At 35.6% G+C, this 22,368-nt stretch overlaps 1 long non-coding RNA gene across 1 annotated transcript; it reads right to left on the bottom strand.

Moving 5' to 3' along the window:
• Nucleotides 1-17,368: 17,368 nt before the first annotated feature.
• On the bottom strand, nucleotides 17,369-21,793 carry LOC126055537 (uncharacterized). Its single transcript, XR_010277895.1, has 3 exons — nucleotides 21,373-21,793; nucleotides 20,662-20,788; nucleotides 17,369-19,945 (listed from the first exon to the last, which is right to left on the bottom strand). It is a non-coding gene; the product is annotated as an uncharacterized LOC126055537 (long non-coding RNA).
• Nucleotides 21,794-22,368: the final 575 nt, after the last annotated feature.

Here is a 22,368-nt window from a genome sequence, read left to right as displayed (position 1 = left end):
AGCGGATATTTTAAAATTTAACGAGCAATGTTTTCGAAGGCTTTTTGAAGATGTAGGTATTAGAAATACACGTTTGAACGCTATCTTTACTAAAATTGAGGGCTTACCTGTATATTTAGAAACGTAGTTTTAAGGATTAAAGGTAGACGTACTAAGTGTAAGTAAATCCGTTTGTTTGTAGGAAAATTACTGAAAATGTTTTCGTGTGTCGGTGTACTAACTGAACTGAAAGTAATTTAATCCCTTGGATAATTTAGATTTGTTCCAAGTTCATATTGTTTTATATACCTAGATGATAACTTTTCCGTTTCTATTTTATGAAACAATGTTATGAAACTTAAAATTTTAGGAATGACTCACGATAATCTACCACCAAATGACTAACAGTAAATAATACCTTCATTATTAGGTACCAAAATAATACTATTCAGAATCACAGCAGTAAATGCTAATGTATGTATGTGTACCCAACCTAAAGGTAATTATTTAATTATATGACCTGTTGTGGGGCCCCAGGGAGGCAGGATGGGCCTAGTTCGGGGCCCCGCCTTATAAAGGTATCATTATAACCACTAAGCTGGGATATTTGGGCAATACTAATGAAGGTAGATACTAAATTAAACTACTGTTTAATGAATTTTTAATGTAGAGATATTGTGCCTATGAGATGAGACCTTCTGGTGAAATAAGGTTTATGTAGTAACATTATACAGCTGAAGAGTTTGTTTATTTGTTTGGATATGTTAATCTTAAAAACTACTGGACTGATTTGAAATACTTTCAGTGTTAGACAGGCCATTTATCACGAAAGGCTTTTTCTTATCTTGATAAGACATTAAATACCTTGAGCAAATTGTTTAAAGTAATAAAGTAGTAAGGATACATGAAACTAATGCCAATTTATTATTTTAAATAACTGCTAGATATGATCATCACGTACAAACCTAAGTATTATGACACTAGAGACTGAACGACGCGACGCTCAAATAACGATATATTAACTAAATCCTTTAAAACTTCACATTATGAGATATTAACACATTAGTAATTGTCATTGCAAAGTCTCAGACAGAGGTTACATACATTATTTATCATTCTGTGTCTAAGACCTTTCACTTGATACTGTGTAATGATAATTTCACACAATATTTATGATTGTTATTAAAGTGATTGATCATTATTCATGAGTACATATCATCGCCAGATAAAATGTTAACTGATACTTATTCACTTTATGCATACGACCCCAACATAGTTGGGAAAAAAGGCTCGGAGGATGATGATGACTTATTCACTTTTGAACATATTAGGAGTTGGGAAAAAAAAACGAGGCAAGCTAAATTAGTGGGTCCCTCTTTTATTTCAAAATCTTCGGTAGTCGTTACGTAGTCAGTCTAACAACCTGTCGTCAGAACATATCAGACTTCTGTCAGGGTGGAGGAGGTCAGAAACACAGTCACTCCATATTAAACATAAGTTCAGCAGCGTCCAAATAAACAAACTCTTCAGCTTTATAATATTATGTAAGTATAAGTATAGATGTGCCAAACGCAAGATGACATCATAAGGAAATTTATGTTTGATAATAAATTAGTTTCTGGTTGTACATCCGTTCCTTCAGGAAACTAGATTTCCGCAGTAATTTTATCATATTCAAGCATATCGTGTTTAAAGGAAATGCCTTTGGGATCGCTTTTTAGGAAGAAATATAAAAACACGTCAACGCATATAATTTTTTTAGAGCCTTGTATATAAGTCTGTACATAATTTAGTTTTACGTTAAAACGCCTCATATTTTCTACTTCACATTTACCCTGGTTTCTGCCACATTCAAAGATACAAATTCTCAAAATCTTGTCTATCTCTTTTTCTAATTTTCAAGTAGGTTAAGATCTTGTACATACTTATACTAAAAGCGAAATAAAAATTTGCATTTATAAAAACACTTAGAATTTTTCGCTTTTCTAAACACCTTTACTAGTCTTAGGAGAAATGAAAATACAGAAAAAGTTACTGTAAAAGGTATCTCAACAAATATTACATTTCTTTTGCTGGGCGCTTGTAGAATTAAAATTCTTTCGTGTTTTACAAATCGCAATAAAGCTGGTCACATAGAAATGTATATAAAAAAAATGAATTTCTGTTCGTTAGTCTCACTAAAATTCGAGAATGGCTGGACCGATTGAGCTTAAATTATTTTAGTCTTAAAGTTTTGTCAGAAATCTTTCATTTGGAATATTATGAATCGAAAATCACATTCAAAATAAAATTAGGAATTTGTGGATGAATATAATAGTTACATAATTTCTGTGATAAGCCCGTCCAAGCAACCAAACAAATACGCTTGAGCCTTATAATATTCGTATGGTCCAAATGAACACGAAGTTCATTTTTACCACTAACTAGATAAGTATTGGGTATCTAACTTAACAAGCTACTTCTAGCATCAGAACTTGTTCCCCAGTCTCAACATAAACCAAGTTTGTGAATATTGCAAGAGGATTTGCTTCCCCACAGTATTGAAATTCACGAAACGTACACCGACTGATTGAAATAACTGCTCGATCGCATCTGTTATTGTTAAACTAGCTGGTATACCGCGATTTTACTCGCATTCTGCGCAAAGAAAGCGCGTTTCTTTATTAAAACCATTAACATAATCATTAACACGACGTCGTTTTATTTTGACAAACAAACTCTTCTACGGTGTTGTAATATCAGTAAGATTGCATCGTGCATCGGAGAGCACGTTAGTGTCGGTCATGCGCTTGATCTCTCTCTGATCGTGTCCCATAGGGCTATGGTAGTGATGGAATAGAAAGTGCACCCGTGTCTACGTAAATGCTTGTGCAATATAACATGTCCTGACTGTCCATGGCTGATCTTCTTCTACGAGAACAGCCGCCATGACCGACAATCAACTAGGAAGCCATCATTAGTAGTAGTAGCTTTCTCCGTAAAGCTTTAGTAGACTGTCATGCAACAATAGCAAAAGTGTACCTACACTCATTACTGGCTTCACAACGAACTTATGCAATAAAGGCTTTCTAATGTAATAAAAAAAATAAAGTTCGACTTTTTACCAAAAATCAAGTTCTCTTTACAAACACCAGTTGTCGTTTAACTAAGTTAGAAGTTTATAAAACTTACCTTCGTGCCTGCGGTGCCATTTGACACAGCTAAGTTTCAAGATGGCCGGTCAATGCAAGTTCGGGGCTTAAATAATTTACGTTCCGACTGTTGCAGTAGTGTAGATGCTTTGTTTGTACGTAAAGTAAACGGTTTATTGTATCGCTTGAGAGTGGGTTTTGTTGTGTTGGCATGAAAGTTGTATTGCGTAAGGGACATTGTAGGTTCCCATAAGAAGAATAATCTATTTCATACCTTGACTATCCTATTCAAAGAAGCGTATACAAGAATAGCTTTTTGAATTATACACCACTTCTAGCAGTTTTTTTGGACCCAAGCCTTCTAGAAACTCTAATATCCCGTGTTTTATATGACTTAAAATTTTTGTCAGTAACAGAACTGCAAGTTTTTCAAATTGCAGTACTCACAAAATAACTAAACAATTGAACCAAACTGAAATAACAAAGTTACACCAAAAGCTAGTCTTCTAGGAAATCAGAACGATCTTGATCTTCGAGAGAAGTTTTGGCTCATTATAACTAGCTCCAGTGCAAGCCAAACCAACTCGAAACTTATGTACTTACCGACCTGAACATCTGTTGTTCTACTCCGGGTCTTATGTCTTATTTTATAATCTGTATTGTCTTTGTTAACATTATAAACATAAAAGTAACTTCATCCATTAATACACGTTTGCACGAAAATATATCTAGGACTTTTCAAATGTATTATATAGAGGTAGACTATCTAAAATGTATTTTCTTTCGCTCTAGAAACGATGAGAGTATTTTATACGTTCCTCTAATACAGCAGATATCACATAATGTTATCTATATCTATACATATAATAAATCTGTAGAAAAGTAATTTTTGTACATTGAAGAAATTGGCAAAAAAAATAGCCAGCATGTTAAAGGATAACTAACAGAACCCATTTCCATCATTTTTGTCATTTTTGTCTGTTTGTCTGTTTATCTGTTTGTTCGTTCGGGATTCACGTAAAATCTACGAATTCAATGCAGACAATGCTTATATACAAAAATTCTACGTAACTTGGGGTATTACTTAGTTTTTGTTTCATCGAAATCGATTCACTCTATCAAAAGATATGATTAATTTTGTGAATTCAAGATGTAAAATATTACGACACGCAATCTGTTTGTCAAAACTGTACATTTGAATGTTGTACTTATATTAGTTGATCGGCCTATTATTAACCTTTACACAGAAAATCACACCTTCATAAGTAACTTCGGAAGAAAAAAAAAATGAAAATTGTTTTTAGCCAAGGTTAAAGTAGCTCCATCTGTGGTAATCTGTGTTAAATAAAATACATACAATTTGTCAAAGGAGCGAGGTGGTAAATGACAATAAATTACCATACATTCTTTATAGAGGATTATTATTTCAACAGATGGAGTTGTGTATTTTCCGTAATTCACCATATTTTAACACGTAGTGTAATTTTTCGATAGACATTTCAATAGTGTTTGTCAGTTTGCCGTGCCACATCAAAACCCAATTATAATTATTACCTTGATGAAAGGAAAATTAATAGTTCTCAGCCAAATTTAAAACGGTGCCATCTAAATAATTTTTTGAACATTATGTCAAAAATTATGACTTTAGTATGACAATTAATTATCATTTAAAGTTACAGATGGAGTTCATATCAGGATTTTTTCATAACATAGTTTAGCTTATCTTCCACTAATGTGGTGGCCTTAAAACAAATTACTTTGAGTGAGTAGTATTAAGTAGACCTTAATTATTTTTTCTGATGCAAAATATGTAAACTTAATCCTAGAAGAAAGGAGGATCTGTCTCTCGCAAGCGCTGCTAAGCGTGAGGTAGGTAGGTAATGTAGGATTCTGTAGCTTTAAGAACAAGCCCAGATACAAAGTGCAGATAAGAAATGGGAGCTTTCTCGATTTAATACCATACACACGTAAAATGCTTTATGCGTCTGAAAACGTACAAATTGCGCGTCGCATACCAGAGACATGCTTACTTTCAACTTCTGATCGCAAATACACTGGTCACTATTACGAACAGTCTCAGTAAGACCCGAGCCAAATCTAAAAAAACACCTTTTATATAAAACTACGTTTGATGTCATTCAATCACAAAGACAGAATTGTTTTCTGTTGCAAATCCTATCCACCTGTATCCTATCCTAATCCAGCATGCATTGCAGGTGTGCATTGCACAAAAACCAATGGTATCCTATTCGAGAAGTCAAAAGAGTCGACCTGCCAACGTCAGCTTCTGCGCTAAGCAAGTGTTCTTAATAGTACCATCAGAATTACATTCATCGTTGAATGAGGTGAATAAATTTTCAGAAACCACAATAACAGTAGGAGCCAAAGCATATGATCGCTTCATAGAGATCAGAGCTCTATTATTGTTGTTGTCTATTGTTATTGTGGTTTCTGAAATTTTTTTTACTTTTTTTACTTACTGTCGTCCTGTTTACGTGTGACACAAAATATGGTATATAAACGCAAGAGCGAAATTTTCCCGGTGTGCGGTAGTGACGCCCAGTATACAACACTTCTGTTTCTTTTGATTTGCTGGCTCCACCAAGAAATGACAAATTGAGAGCGTACATTTTGAAAATCTTGGCAAAACTGCAGGTTTCAAGTACGAACACATGAAGTGGACTCTCACAGATACGTACATTTTGCCTATTCGTGAACTAATGCAAACATTTCGGTGGAGTCCCGGCTTAGGCCTCCCCCACATTAGGCGTGCGCGATCCTCGGGCGTGTGAGTAGCGCGGGCGTCGCGAGCACGCTGCATGAACGTCGCGTTTTGCTGCCCTGCGGCATTTACCTACAGCGAGGTCGCGGCGCGCACGCGCCGCTCTCCTTGACGTTTAACTGCTAAGGCGTTTAGCGGGTGGCGGGGATAACAGGCGAAGGGGTAAGAACGCAACTCGAGCGCCGCGTCGCTTGCACTCTTCACACATGCCGCAGGGCAGCAAAACGCCCGCGCTACTCACACGCCCGAGGATCGCGCACGCCTAATGTGGGGTCAGCCTTACCATAGTGAGTAAGTGAAACTATCCTACCCTATGCGCCTGCTGATGATGATGACTCATTTTATCATCCATCTGGCTATTCCCCAACTATGTTGGTGTTGGCTTCCAGTCACCGAATCTGTTTGAGTACCAATATTTTGCTTGGAGCGACTACCTATCTACCTATCTTCAATCCAGTCAACTACACAAGCCGATATCCATGGTAAGACTGACAGACTTTCTGGCTTCTGATTAGTCGCAACAGCTGCAGAAAATGTACAAATGACAGCTTTGTCAGACTCAAAGCATATCATCATCATCATCATCATCAGCCTATCGCAGTCCACTGCTGGACATAGGCCTCTCCAAGTGCACGCCACTGAGATCAAAGCATATAGACATAGATTATAACTGTTTCCTGTGAAAATTACTTACGCATCATAGGTAATAATTTTCCAAATTGGCTGACTAGATCCAGAGATATTCACAACGTCATAAACTTTACTTCTTTTGTTTAGATAAATGGTCACATCCACAACACAACCTTGATCAATGAATCTATGCGACTGCTAAGTGCTAATCCTAATTGTACTGTCACGTGAAAGAATGCACCTACGGGATAAGTAGTATTTTGACTATTCTATATTGCCCACGCAGACGAAGTTGCGGGCAACAGCTAGTCAAAAAATAAACTACTTACGCATAAAAATTACGAAATAATTTAAGCAATTAATATTAGGTTTGGGACCGCAAACAACAAGATTTCTTACGATATAATTATTTATTTATAGAAAATAACTTGCACATGTAAAAGAAAAGAACAAAATTCAACCGTCATGTCATTTTTTGTGAACCAAAAAAAACATTTCTTTTTCTATAATACTAGTAGGCACAGGCAAACTTGTTGAACAGCCACAAACATAAAATTTAACTTTAATACTCCCACTAAATTTTATATACCTAACAACATTTTGCCTGTACGATAATAAAGACTTAAAATAACTAATTATCATTGAAAAAAACTTATAACACTTATTATTAAAAACTTAAACAAACTAGATATCATTAAACAGTATCTCATCCCTTAAATGCTCAAATTTAACAGTAGGCCTTTGTTAAAATATCAGCTAATTGGTCAGAACTTTGCACATATTGAATGTCAATTAACTTTTGCTGTACTTTCTCTCTAATAAAATTAAATTTCACATCGATATGTTTAGTTTTTTTATGATACACAGGATTATTAATTAGCTTAATAGAACTCTGATTATCAATAAGCAGAGAAGTGCAGCTCTGATTGATATCAATTTCCATGAAAAATTGTTTTAACCACAGTAAATTCTTGGCAGCTTCACACCCTGCCATGAATTCAGCCTCAGTCGTTGACAGGGCAATACAAGACTGTTTTTGACTTGCCTAAGAAATAGGGCCACCATTCAACATAAAAATATAACCAGTTGTTGATTTTCGTGTGTCTAAATCCCCAGCAAAGTCTGAGTCCGAATATCCAAGTAACTTTTCATGACCTTGGTATTTAATGTACATATTTTTTGTTTTAATAAGATATTGAATTATTCTCTTAAGCTGAGTTACATGAAGCAGACTAGGGTTATTAACATATCTACTTAATAGATTGACACCAAATGCAATATCTGGCCTAGTTGCCATAGCTAAAAACAATAATGACCCTATAAGGAGGCTTCTCTATAAGGAAAATCAGTTTGCATGTTATCCACATTTTTACTTATTTGGACATTTACATCAACAGGTGTATTACATGGGTGAGCTGTACTCATATTAAATCTATTTATAATTTCCTCAATGTATTGTTTTTGACTGATACATATGGAATTGTTAGTTTTAATAATTTCTAAACCAACGAACCGATTTAATTCAAACTCTTTTATATCAAAACCTTGTCTTAAATAAGTGACAATAAAGTCTAAAACTTGTTTAGACTTAGACATAACTAAAGCATCGTCTACGTATAAGACTAACAAAACTTTATAGCTATGAAAATTACCCACAAACACACAGTTGTCAGCTTGTGACTGAATAAAACCAAACTTTACCAGAAAAGCAGTAAATTTCTTGTTCCAGCAACGAGCAGCTTGTTTTAAACCATACAGCGACTTGTTCAGTTTACATACTTTATTTGGAGGTGCTTTGACTCCATCTGGGACTTCCATGTATATATCCTCCTCCAGCTCTCCATATAAGAAGGCTGTTTTGACGTCTAGCTGTGTTATTTCCCAACTATATTCTGCCGAGACTGCCAACAATGTTCTTATTGATTCATATCTTGTGGTAGGAGAAAATATTTCAGTATAGTCTACTCCTTCTACTTGAGTAAAACCACGGGCACACAATCTGGCTTTATATCTATCCACCTCACCATTTTGTTTTCTTTTAATGGTAAATACCCACTTCGAGGTAATAGTCCTCTGATTTAGTTTTTCAACATAACTCCATGTATTGTTAGATTTATGAGCATCCAATTCCTCATTTATAGCCACTAGCCATAATTTACTTTCCTGACTATTTATTGCTTCTTTATAAGTTACCGGCACATTCAATTCCATTACATTTGCCTCAAATGTTCTATGACTGCGTGTTCGAATAGTGACATTTGAATGAAATGAATCAGAAGAATAATCTTCTGTTGATGGTTCATACGTCTCATCTTGATCATCAACAGCAGTATGTGTACTGTCATCACTGTAATCTGAAGAAATATGCTCATTGCTCACATTTTGCTCCATGTTGTCTGTCTCCTCTTCATTATCATGATCATAAATCAAAATTTGAGTTTCATTTCTCCTTACTTCAAAACTTTTTAATTCATTGAAAATAACATTCCTGGACACAGTAATTCTTCTTGTGTTTGGATCATACATTTTGTAGTTAAGGTTATCATAACCTACCAGCATCATTTTTCGGCTTTTAGAATCCAGCTTACTCCTTAATTGATCTGGTACATGAACATAACCTTCACATCCAAAAACTCGAACATGGTCCAGGCTAGGTTTCATACCACACCATATTTCCATGGGTGTAACATTAGGTGTCTGGCTAGAAGATGTGCGGTTTAATAAATAAACAGCACAGTTGACTGCTTCTGCCCACAAGTTGAGAGGTACATTACGGGCATAAAGCATGGATCGAGCACTTTCCATTATTGTCCTGATTTCCCTCTCTGCACGGCCATTTTGTTCAGGAGTGTACGGAGCTGTGAGTTCATGAGATATACCCTCACTTTCTAGGTATTCCTTGAAAACATTACTTGTGTATTCTCCACCATTATCAGTGTGTAAGATGCGCACACCATGTGAGAAAAGATTTTTAATTCTAGCATTATACTTTTTAAAATAGTCTAACACATCACATTTGTTCTTCAAAAAATAAACATATCTGAAACTTGATGCAGCATCTTTGAAAATAACAAAATATCTCATACCTTGGACTGATGGTACATTGATAGGTCCACAAACATCGCTATAAACAACATCACCAGGCTGTAGTGACTGTCGTGATGATTTCTTAAATGGTTGACGTGCTTGCTTACCATAAGCACAGCCCCGCACACAAACTTCTGACAGTCTGTTAAGTCCACACCAGTGATAACATTGTTATTGCACATTTTTTGAATTTCTTTGACATTCAAGTGTCCCAAGCGTTCATGCCATGTTCTAAGGTCCAATTTTTGTACAACATTACAAACAGGATTTTGAATTGTCTTGACTTTTAACTTATATAAATTGTTACTTTGTAAAACTGCACACATTACTACATCATTGTCCTTGTAAATCAAAGCTTCAGCACGTTTCTTAACAATAATATAACCCTGCCGAGAAACTGCTCCTTCTGAAAATAGGTTTCTTCTTAGTTTAGGCACATAAAGCACATTTTTAAGAATACTTGTCTCCCACTGGCCCTTGACACACTTATTAATCAAAATATTTCCTTGTCCAGCAACTTCTATATCTTCTTGATTTCCTAGTTTCAGTGTGGGGCCTTTATATTGATATAATTCAACAAAATTTTCACGTTTATAAGACATGTGAGCTTAGGCACCGCTGTCTAATATCCAACCGATTCCTTCATCATCATCGAGCCATTCACTGTCATCTACATTGAAAGCTAACATATTTTTTTCTTCTTCATTTTGTTTAGATGCCCGACAATCTTTAGCAAAATGACCCCGTTTTCCACATTTATAACAGACAAAACGATGATTCATTGATGATGATGATGGTCTTTGTTCTCTTTTTGTTTCTGTAGATGTAAAATTTCTCTTCTTGTCGTTTTGTTTTGCTACAACTAGAGCCGTCTCATTCTCTTCTTCTACTCCGAAACTAGCCTCTTCGTTTAACAAGCGAGCTGTTAAATTTATCACAGTTTGTTTGCTTGAATCAAGTGACATCCAAGCCTGCCGGAGAGATCTATACTTGGGAGGCAGTGTACTCAAAATCTTGGTTATGATAGCAGTATCACTAATATCTTCTCCATTTTCTTTCAGTTGTTTAGCCATGCTCTCGATTTTAGCTATATGCTGAGCCATACTATCTCCCGGTGACATTTTATATTGATAAAAACGTTCATGTAGAATCATTTTATTTAACTCCGATTTTTGCTCATAGATAGATTCAAGTTTAGTCATCACCTGGAGAGCGGTTTCACAATTCTCAATGAGTGCTACTTGCTTTAAGTCCATTGCAGATGTCATTATGAACATTGCCATGCCGTCATCTTTATTCCACTGATGAGCGTTCGTTTCAGGTTTGGGTTGAGTTATGTCCAAACCTTTGGCACGCAGCGCACATTTTATCTGGAATTTCCACTGCTTGAAATTGGTTCCGTCAAACTTATCGAGGCTCATCGTCTTTCCCAACTCCATTTTTTTTTATAGTTACTATGACGTTTCACGTGTTCCTGATAAATTTAATTTTCTTTACTGTATTCTCTTTCGTGCTCTTTGTTGATTGCCTGCAGCGTCTGGGCCCATAACCTATTAGGTTTGGGACCGCAAACAACAAGATTTCTTACGATATAATTATTTATTTATAGAAAATAACTTGCACATGTAAAAGAAAAGAACAAAATTCAACCGTCATGTCATTTTTTGTGAACCAAAAAAAACATTTCTTTTTCTATAATACTAGTAGGCACAGGCAAACTTGTTGAACAGCCACAAACATAAAATTTAACTTTAATAATTAAAAACCTATGTAGATAAAACTCTTCATAAAAATCCACGAATAAAGTATGATACAGATAGATTGAGTCTGATTACGCGAGCTCCGAGAGATAGGACAAAAAAGGTTCACTATGCGAGATTAAAATTGCTTTCGATTATAATTGGCAATTAGCCGCGCGAACATTGCGGTGCTATACATTACAATACCGAGTGTGTTCACTGAATAGCAATAGCGAGTACTAGGAGACTATGTTTGTAGAAGAGCTTTCGAAGTATGTGGGATTACTTATATGGTAAGTTACTTCGGTTTATGTGTTACTTATTTTAATAATTGCAATAAATGGTTAATATGGAAGTCACATAATCAGTCACTCCATTTAAACAAGAATACCTACAAGGCTGCATCTGGTTGTACTGAAAGTCGACCAAAATTTTGTTGGAAAATGCATAGGCAGATGATATTTTTTTTAAGGGAATGTAAATGGACAATGGTCGCTTTTGTTCTTAAATAAAAAAAAATGTTTCTATATATTGAAAGATCTAGAGCGTATTAAATACAGCACATTTAAATAAATTCTCTATCCCATGTAGTGTATAAGGATGACATAAACGACTCGACAGTTTCGTAATAAAACTTGACAAGTGGTTATAAAATGCGTGCTCAATTTTATGGGCACTGCAGAATATTGTGGGCGAACAAAAGGCTGGTCAAGGTCACTGGGACCCATACATCATCAGGGAGAAAATCTTTTCATTTTCGATACGCACGGGAAGGACCCCAAGAGTTATGGGGGCGGTATCCGCACGGCTGCTGTCCGGGATCGTCCGGCGACCGTCCGACCGTCCGGCAAGTGTCCGCGATATCGCCCGGCCCGGACAACGAACCCAGCAATTTATTGCTTTATCTTTCCTAGGTTTTAATATTCGTGCGAGGAGAATTTATCGTTCGGCTCTCGCGGCTATTTCCTTCTCGATTTGGGTATTTTGTTCAGCGGAGAGTGTACCTTTGAACGTTTTCGTTTTAAAAGATGTACAATGTGAGTTGGTTGTTTGTGAATAAACTTTTAGTAAAACAGAGTAGTTAATGTTTTTAAACGCGTGATCTACCATGGAAAAAACCACAATTTTATAATGTTTGATATTGTGTTAATGTGACATTTGACTGCCTCGTTGGTCTAGCTGTCGCAAGTGCGGCTGCTGAGCACGAGGTCTCGGGTTCGATTCCCGAGTCGGGCCGAAATCGCTTTGTGGGTTTTAGAAGACTTTCACAAAGCAGCCTGGAGCCTGGAAGTTGGTGATTGATACACCCGTGCATCGGAGAGCACGTAAATGTCGGTCCTGCGCCTGATCTCTCTCCGGTCGTGTCGGATTGCCGTCCCATCGGGTTATGAGAGGGAAGGAATAGGGAGTGCACCTGCGTCTGCGCAAATGCTTGTGCACTATAATATGTCCTGCGCAGTTGGCTGATCTCCTTAAATGAGAACAGCCGCCGTAGCCGATAATCGGCTAGGAGGACATCATCATCATCAATGTGTCATATTTAAGTGACCGTATGAAACATCAAACAAATTAAATCCCCATTTTCATGAGTAGTGTGTACTGTCTCGCCTTAGAACACTGGACTTTACACTGGTGGAAAGGCTTCAAAGGCTTTTTTAAAAGTATTCGAAGTAATGATACCAAAGATAATTGCTATTATTATCCAATCATTCTAATTGATCTATTGCCGCTATGATTATACCTAAACCTTTTTTACTATTAAACGCTATTAGAAATAAACGTTCTGATGGCTTTGTGAGTAATTTCAAAGGCAGGTTGTATTACTAAATTATAGATAATAGCTTAATTGTGAGTTTCCGATGGGAATTTTGCTATTGTGTATTTATTTTATGTATGAGTACCTAAGACATATTTATAATGTTAGCTATGAATAATTCTTCTGTGTTAAGCTAACATCTTTGGCAGTCTTTACGGGGTTGTCAGAAGTCAGAAAATCTTATAACAAGTCTTACCAAGAGGGTTGGGTTGCCGAGGTTACTGGGTTGAGGAGGCCTGATAGGCAGTCGCTCCTTATAAAGCACTGGTACACAGCTGCATCCGGTTAGACTGGAAGCCGACACTAACATACTTGGCAAAAACTGTTAAAAACGCAGTAAACACTTTGTAGATAAAATATTTTCCTAAAAAGAGTGAAATATCCTACTATACTACCTTAAGAGTATAGTAAGGTTTCCACAAAATTCTCTCTATTCTCAAAGATGTTCAAACGTCGTCTCCCATCAAGCCTGAAAGCTTATGTTTGAAGCCTCCTCGCAATAGTCATAGACTCGGTTTACAGGAACTTTACACGTGGAAGTCAAAAGCCTTTTGTAGAACAATATCCTTGTAGATAAGTGTTTTTCGGGTATATAAGAGTATTTGAAAATTTCTATTAATTTTACCTATCGTTGTAAAACATTTGATATTTTTTTACTACAATGTAAATATTAAAGAATTACAAAAGTTATGCAAATTGTTGAGAAAAAACTAAATATTGGATTCAGTGGGTTCAGTTATTAACCACATCATGTTTATTCAAAAAATAATATTCCGGAACAAAACATCAATAAAAATAATATTTGCTACACAATATTTTACTAAAAAAGCAACAGTGAATTCTTCAAATACATTTAAATATCATGAAATATGCAAACATGTGTTACTGTAATAGTACTCAGTACTTGCTACGGTTCCATGCTACGGCGTAGCTCGTAGGCAGCATTTCTCGGTTCCCGCTACGTGATTACAATGCTACGCCGCCGCCGTATATTTTCGTGCTACGGTACGCTACAAGGCTATAAAATTAAGACGCCACATACAAATGTATTCACTAAACTAGTTATTTCCTACGGTTTCTCTCACATCCTGAACTAATAAATTACTTGAATATGAAGCCAAACAAAACTTCCTATCTGTATATTTTTTCAACTAAATTGATTCAGCTCTTTAAAACCATGACAAAAGAAACTGTAGAAAGACAGAATGAGTTATTTTTGTAATATTACTGTAATATAAGTGATTAATTCCTTAATGAATTGATGGTGCGCACCAATTTTATGAAGTGGCTGAAATCAATTATTATTTTCATCGTGAAGAGTATTCAATTAATCGGTGTAAGTGCAAATCGTTTCATTATCGTTACATTGTTTTATTATTCGTATAAGTAAGCCTTTGTTTCAAAATATCTGATCACGGTATCCACGAATTTTTTGACACTCTTCAATTCTTGGTTTACATTATCATGGTAAAATAGATCATCTCATTGATTTTCTATTAATATTAAATCCAATAACTGTTAATGAAACGTCACTGGCCATTTCGTGGTTGATTTGACTGTTTAAATAATATAATTGTGTAACTATTGAAAAGGTTTCAAGGTTGTTCACCTATCTGGTTCAATTACTATCATCAACCCGAATTTTTGAAATATCATAACACAGTCTAAAGAGCAAAGAGAGGTAGTTATACAAAATTATGAAGGTACATTCATATAAGTTTCTACCAATAGCTTTTTTACCAAACAATTAAAACTGCGCTTAACTTTCAATCCCATAATATCTGTTAAATCCAGTTCACCAATTTATCCTGTTAGTACACTCGATGCAAGTGACATAATCTTCGCCATACATTTTGCATAATATTCGTCATTCCGTGCATTTAATAAAACAGCGCTGCATACAGCGATAGCGCATTGCTGTCCGCTTTAAATCCATTTGTAACGAATATTTATGAAATGCGAACATATTGTCAATACGAGAAGCGTTGAAAATGTAACAATGTATGTGCTAGAGTGAAATATTTAGACTATTGTCAAATGGACGGTTGAAATAAATGAATATCGCTTTTGGTGTAATTAATATTGGAGTGGTTTTAAGTAAAATTGAGTCGAACTTCCTCGTTGGTCTAGTAGTTGCAAAGCATGATGGTTGTGTACGGGGTCTCGGATTCGATTCCCTGCAAGGGCCAAAATAGTTTGGTGGGTTAATCAGCTGCAGTAACAAGCATTTCTAGTAAGCGTCGTAGAATCGATCAGGTTCACAAAAAAGTTCTGCAAGGAAATACCTGTATAGGTATATCCTGCAGTATTTTACTTACATTTAATCTTCCACAGAAAGTTTTAAACCCTGCTAAAACCTCTGTGTTTCATAAAACTGTTCACAAAAAATTGTGCATTTGCAAAAAGTAAAGTAAACGCGAGCTCAAACAGAGTAATCTCATAACGTTGTCGTTTTGTTGCAGACTTGCATTAGAAACGACACAAAAGACTCGGATAAGGATTATATCCATATAGATAATGTTATACTGTCTGTTTGTAGGTATATACGTAGTTATGAAATTATCATTTTTATCTGTGGCCAGCTATAGGACTATAAAAGGGTCAAAGAAGCTTACAATACCTACTTAAGTTATTTTGATTAAGGTATGCTGTTAGTGAACCTTGATTTTTCAGATTAATTAATGCCTAGATAAATATTAGTAGGGTTTTTCTGCCATGTAATAATATTCTTTTCTGTGTGAGAAAAGGCCTGTGCCCGGCAGTAGGACGATCAATGGCTGATGATGATGATAAAAATAGTACCAATGTTCTAAAGAACAATACAGATCAATACAACAGAGTTTGCTAAATAGCTATGAAGAGCAAGCGATTCTATCTGAAACAACTATGTAGTTGTATTAACAAAATCGCCAAAAGAAAAGTGCTCTATGAAAGGTAAAAGTTGAAAATTGTCGCGTAATTACGTTGCTGTGCAAAAGGAAAGTTAACTAGTTGCATACAGGCGATAAAGTTTGATATCAAAAGCGTGTTGTGCGAAATTTTTAAAGTGGTACTTTTGGAAACTTCACCAAAAAAAAAGTCTTTAAAATTATAGTAGTAGGTGATTAAACCTGCAGCTCACTCTGTAAGTTATGCCTTACTCTGGTTCTATCATTTTACTAATGCCTTGTTATTTGCGAGTGTCATGGTATGTGAACGACTTCTCGATGGACGCGGAGAAACAGCTAGTGGATTATTTTCATTCCAAAACCAAATCCAGCTATTTCTCAACACACAACTAACCACAACATATTGTACAACTATGCTGATTAAACTCGTCTCAAACTCATATAACAAGCCTCCGAGCTAATTCTAAAGACATATTTAACTACCCGCCACCCGATATCTATAATATTTCACGCAACTGTCAAGCATATAGGTCACGTATGGATCCGATGGAAAATTTATTCGGAACCCGTACCAATATGTGTTTTAGATTTAAACAGTAATCTATAGAAATGAAAAACGTTTTAATGTTGGATTGGATTTTAATCTATTTATGTTATAAGATACTAAAATCTCTTTGATTTGAACCATGTCCTGAAGAACCTACTGCCGGCAGTAGGCAAAAACCGGTGCTCATAGTTGTTTCTGGACCTCTAATTATTTGTAGAGTAAATTTTATCTAAATCAGTATAGCCATTTTTTCTGTCATCAATCAGTACAGCTTTTTTTAACACAATTTTTTAACACAACAAGTTGGCGTAGTGTGTACTACATTCACTTTTTGCCAAATAAATATAATATTCTGAAAGGCCTATGTTAAAAGACCTAGCCAACAGCTATTAAAATTGATATCGGTCTAAAAAACTTTATAAGATTACATAGAAGTACCTAAATAATGACTTGCAAATAAACCAAGTAAATCAAAAACAAAAAAAATACCGAAGAAGTTATGAACAAAGTATTATTAATAAAGTTTACACACAGTGTCGTTTGATGTAGTTTCTCAAACAAATAATTGAAATAATAACATGTGAACATAATTGAAGGCACGTGAGGATTCTTGGAAACTTATTTAATTTCAACAATTGAATGTAAACTTTAATAATATTACGCTTGATATTTGAAAAACTTATATGTTATTAAACATTAGTGTTCCCCACAAAATTAAATAATTAGTTCTTCAATATCTCGCTGGTGTGGCCAATGGGAACATAAAAGAAAAAGGCTTTCCAAGTGGTAAATAGGTATAAATAACTTTTATTGTAGAAGAAATTATATAAACGTGCTCACAGGAAAACAAATGTGTACAGAGTCCCAGTCATTTCTTTTGTTCTTGACAATTAAGAAAAAATAAAAATAAAATACATCCTCCAATGAGGTTTTATATGTCATGAACATGCTGGGGCCTCAGCCACAAGCTAACCTCATCATTGCCAGTATGACAATTAAATTAAAACATTTAAAATAACTACCCAAATGGATTAGTAAAGAAATTAAAGATAAACTAAACCCAAGAGTAATTCTTGCTTTAAAAATAAAGGGTAGATACATTAATTATAATCAATAGGTAATGGACACACTTTCATAACACTTGTTCTTACAATGTGACCTTTGCTAGTTTTTACCTCCACTGCACGAACTAAATCATCTTTTCCTGGAATGACCTTTACAATTCTACCTACAGGCCAGTTCAATGGAGATACATTATCAGACTTAAACAATACCATATTGCCTATTTCTAAATTAGGTAGTTGAGTTTTCCATTTAGGTCGACTCTGCAACATAACTAAATATTGTTTATGCCATTGATTCCAAAAATGCTGTTGCATTTGAGAACATTGTTTCCAAAAACTAAGCCTTCCTACATTTACATCAGTCAAATTAAACTCTGGATATGAAGTCAATGGTGAGCCAGTAAGGAAATGTGCAGGTGTCAGGTAAGACATGTCATCACAATCTCTTGACATGGGAGTTAATGGTCTAGAATTTAAAATACTTTCTATGTGCACTAACACTGTATACAGCTCTTCATAAGTAAGTACACTCTGAGTAATTACACGTTTCATATGATATTTTATACTTTTTACTCCTGCCTCCCACAGGCCACCAAATACAGGGGAATATGAAGGAATAAATTGAAACTGTATTCTCTCTGAACAACCATAATCAAACACTTTGTTTTGATGATCTGTGGAATTCAGTAGCTTATGCAATCTTTGAGTGCATTATCAGCACCTCTATAATAACTAGCATTATCACAATATATTTTTGTAGGCTTATTTCTACGGCTTATAAACCTTTTTAAACAAGCTAAGAAAGTATTAGTTGTCATGTCTGACGCCAATTCTATGTGAATTGCCTTAGTAATAAAACATATGAAAATAACAACATAAGTCTTGGTTATAACAGGATTTCTTACTCTAGTTTGTTTAACATTGAAAGGACCTGCATAATCAGTGCCTACAATTTGAAAAGGACGTGTAATATTGACTCTGTCAAGTGGTAATGAACCCATAAGTTGACTAGAAGCTTTAGCCTTAAATCTGAAACATAATACACACTTGTGCAATATTAGATGCATCAGCATAACCAACTAACTCTAGCCTTTTATGTGGATATACATGGATATTTCTAGGAACAGATATACAAGACATATTCATCAAACCTTCAACAAATTGAAGAAATTTTTATTTAAAGCATCAGGGAGAATATCATCCCACTTTAACTTTTCAAACCAGACTTGTTGCATTAAGTATTTAGCTTGCACCAAAATAGGACCTACCAAACCCAAAGGATAAAAAAATTTACTAATAAAACTTAACATTTGTCTCTTAGTAGAAGGTTTTTGTATTTCAGCGCTTGGACACTTCATATTTAAAGTATCAGAAGTCACATCATATGACAAACCTAAAGTTTTCACAAAAGTATTTGTTTTATCAAACTTTAAACCATATGTTACAGTTTGCAACTGAAGACATTGCACACTTTGATCAGCAGAATCTCGCCAAAGAATATTTTGCAAGCAGAAATGGTCTTTACCCACTATTATACCCCTATACATAGCCTTTATATCACACAGTAAAACATATTTAAAACTCCTAAATAGTGTCAAAATATCAAATAAATCATTTTTCACAACAGGTCCATTAAGCATAATGTCATTTAGACAAATACCATTATTGGTTTTCATGCTAGCGTCAAAGACAGCTCGAACCGGAGTAGTTTTACTATTTAAATTAATGACTGGGTGGTGAGGTAAGAAATACACATTACCTGCCCTAGGATCATAGTTAGATATATCAAAGTACATGGCATGGCCTTGCTCAAGATAAACATGAATGACCCTCTTATACTGTTGATACAACTTATCATCTTTAGCGAAACGCCTTTCTGAATTATGAAAACAATGCAATGCCTGATTAAATGAGTTACCCATCTGGATATTGTTTAAATAAAGTTTTAAAGGTAAATCTACACAAAACTTTCCATCAACAAGTTTGACAGAGTTTTGAAAACATTCCTCAGCTAGTTGATGTTCAGTAATACCTTCCTTATAAATTTCAGGTACTTTTTCACATTTCCAAAAATTTGAAGTAGTATGTTCAATACTATCAAGACGATCATTATGAGAATTATGAGAAATATTATGGGGGGTACCTTGAACTGTTATACACAAATTTGAAGAACGGCTGTTTCCAACAGATACTGGTAGGCTGCCTGCTACAATATAACCTAGGCTGGTACTAACCAGGTAGGGACCTTGCGGCGTTAGAGGCAGTGATTCCCTCTGAAGCACCTGGAAAAATACATCACACCCTAATAACAAAGAAATTCCACCAGTTTTATTAAAGTTTTTATCTGCCAAATAGACATGCGAAGGAATATTAAACCCAACATTATAAAAACTCTGTTGTGGCAGTTCACAAGTTATATTCTTAGCTATATAACAGTTTAAGGCTAATTTAAAGTTGCTATTAGCAGCATAAATATCAAAATTTGCCCTCTGGTGCATATTACTAGTGCCTTGTAGAATACCTGTAATGAGCTGATTTGCCGGTGTAATCTTGCAATCAATTTGATCAGCAAGCTTTTCTGTAATAAAAGATACCTGGCTACCCGTGTCCAGCAAAGCGCGTGCATGGATAAATGTACCATTTTTGGTGATAATACGAACTATATCAGTAGGTAGCAGCACATCCTTCACAGGCGAGGTACTTGACATAGCTACTGCACTGTCAGACCTTCCAACATCAGCACAGGGCACTGCGGCAGTAGAACTGACAGTGGCGACATTGCTTGCCTCCTTCTTAGCCATTTCCACACCATGCAGAAGCGTATTGTGCCGTTGCTGACAGATAGAGCATTTCAAACGCAGCTTGCATTTACCACCATGCGCATTCAAACAAACAATGCATAACTTATGTTTTTTAACAAATTGACCCTTGTCATTATCAGCAGCAAGTTTAAATTTGGCACACATGTATAATCTATGATTAGTATTGCAATACTTACATGAGACTGCTGCTGCTGTATTACATGCAGGCTTGCCAGGCTTCACACCACTGGGAGTACTCACAGGCATTGTTTCCATTGCATTCTCCCTGGCCAACGCTCTGGACTCCAAAAAATCTATGAATTCCTGCATAGAAAACACAACCTTTTTATCCCGTCTCAAGTGAAACTCACTGTTTGTCTCAGAATCCACTTTCCGGAGCAAAATATTAACCATTATTGGACCCCAAGCTTCAACCGGCATGTTTAAACTTTTTAGTGCAGTTAAATGCACATTAGCACTTGCTACTAAAGATCTAAGATCAGCAGCAGTGCATTTAGGCAAATCAATCAAAGTATTAATGTGATGGTTAATGATCATTGGCTCATTGTTATAGCGGTTTTCTAACAACTTTAATGCTTCTGAATAATTTAGTTCAGTCAAAGGCAAATTTTGAATTAAGCATAAGGCTTCCCCAGTTAAAAATGATCTTAAATAATATAATTTTTGGCACAGACTCAAGCTTGTGTCAGAATCAATGACTGCCTTAAACATATTAATAAAAGGTAGATAATCTAAAATATTGGCACCACTAAATTCTTTTATTGTAATTTGTGGGAGCTTCCTGAAATTATTTGCATTTTGCCTAGGAGGCTCCGCCTCGGGCTGCCCCGATTTACGACAAGCATTGAGCTGACGATCAATTTTGGATATGCAGGTGAAGTACTTACTTTCATACACAAAAGGGTCTTCTTCGTCCTTTGGATTTATGCACAAAATACTCTTGTTAAGGTCCTCGTAAGAGGCAAAGTTTTTCGCCAAGCGACTGCGCCGCTCTGTGAGCAACTCACTAGACGCGATCACAATTTCTTCGCTGTTACAAAAACTTTCTTCACGAGTTATTGCACCCTTTACATAGCCCCTACGGAGCTTTAACTGAGCCAGCTCGTCACTAAGAGCCATGGTGCTATATCCTAAGATGCAAGCCAAAACCCAGATGCAACAAATGTAAGCAACACCTTAACGTTAAGTACACTGTTATAAATAATATACAACTAACAAAACTAACAAAATAAACAGAAACGTGTAAAAAAAATGGCGACGCGAAAAAAATGATGATCGCCGACAGTCAATTCATTCACTCGATGTTCGATATTTGGCCGGAAACTCTCGGCAAATGTTCATTGTTCGGTCGCTCTTCGCGCGCTCATTGGTTGCGTTTCGTTTTCTTGGGTTGGCAGCGCCTCACCTCGTTTGGACGTTTGGATACACGCGATGCACGCAGCGAAATTGTCTCCGTAATAGCACGGAAACACCCTTACGCACAATGATGGATGACTCTGAATCTTCCTGTGGCTTTCTTCTTTCTAACCACTTTTTCATAAAGGGATTACCTTGTAATACGAAGCATCAAAATTCTCCAATTCAATAAGAATTATTATCTTCTTACATATATTTAATTTGAAGGAATAATTCTCTTCTATGTAAGTCGAAGACAATCAAGGGACCAATTTTTCCTTATATTCGAAGGACCAGCTTCTCGAAGTCTCGAAGGATAACTTTTTCGAAGGCTTGATAGACCACTTTCTCGAAGGTTCGAAGGATCACTTTTTTCTCGAAGGACCAATTTTTTATGTTCCCCACAAAATTAAATAATTAGTTCTTCAATATCTCGCTGGTGTGGCCAATGGGAACATAAAAGAAAAAGGCTTTCCAAGTGGTAAATA

This window comes from Helicoverpa armigera, chromosome 2 (assembly GCF_030705265.1).
Source record: "Helicoverpa armigera isolate CAAS_96S chromosome 2, ASM3070526v1, whole genome shotgun sequence".
NCBI classification, from domain to species: domain Eukaryota; kingdom Metazoa; phylum Arthropoda; class Insecta; order Lepidoptera; family Noctuidae; genus Helicoverpa; species Helicoverpa armigera.
This window is presented reverse-complemented; position numbering and strand designations above follow the sequence as displayed.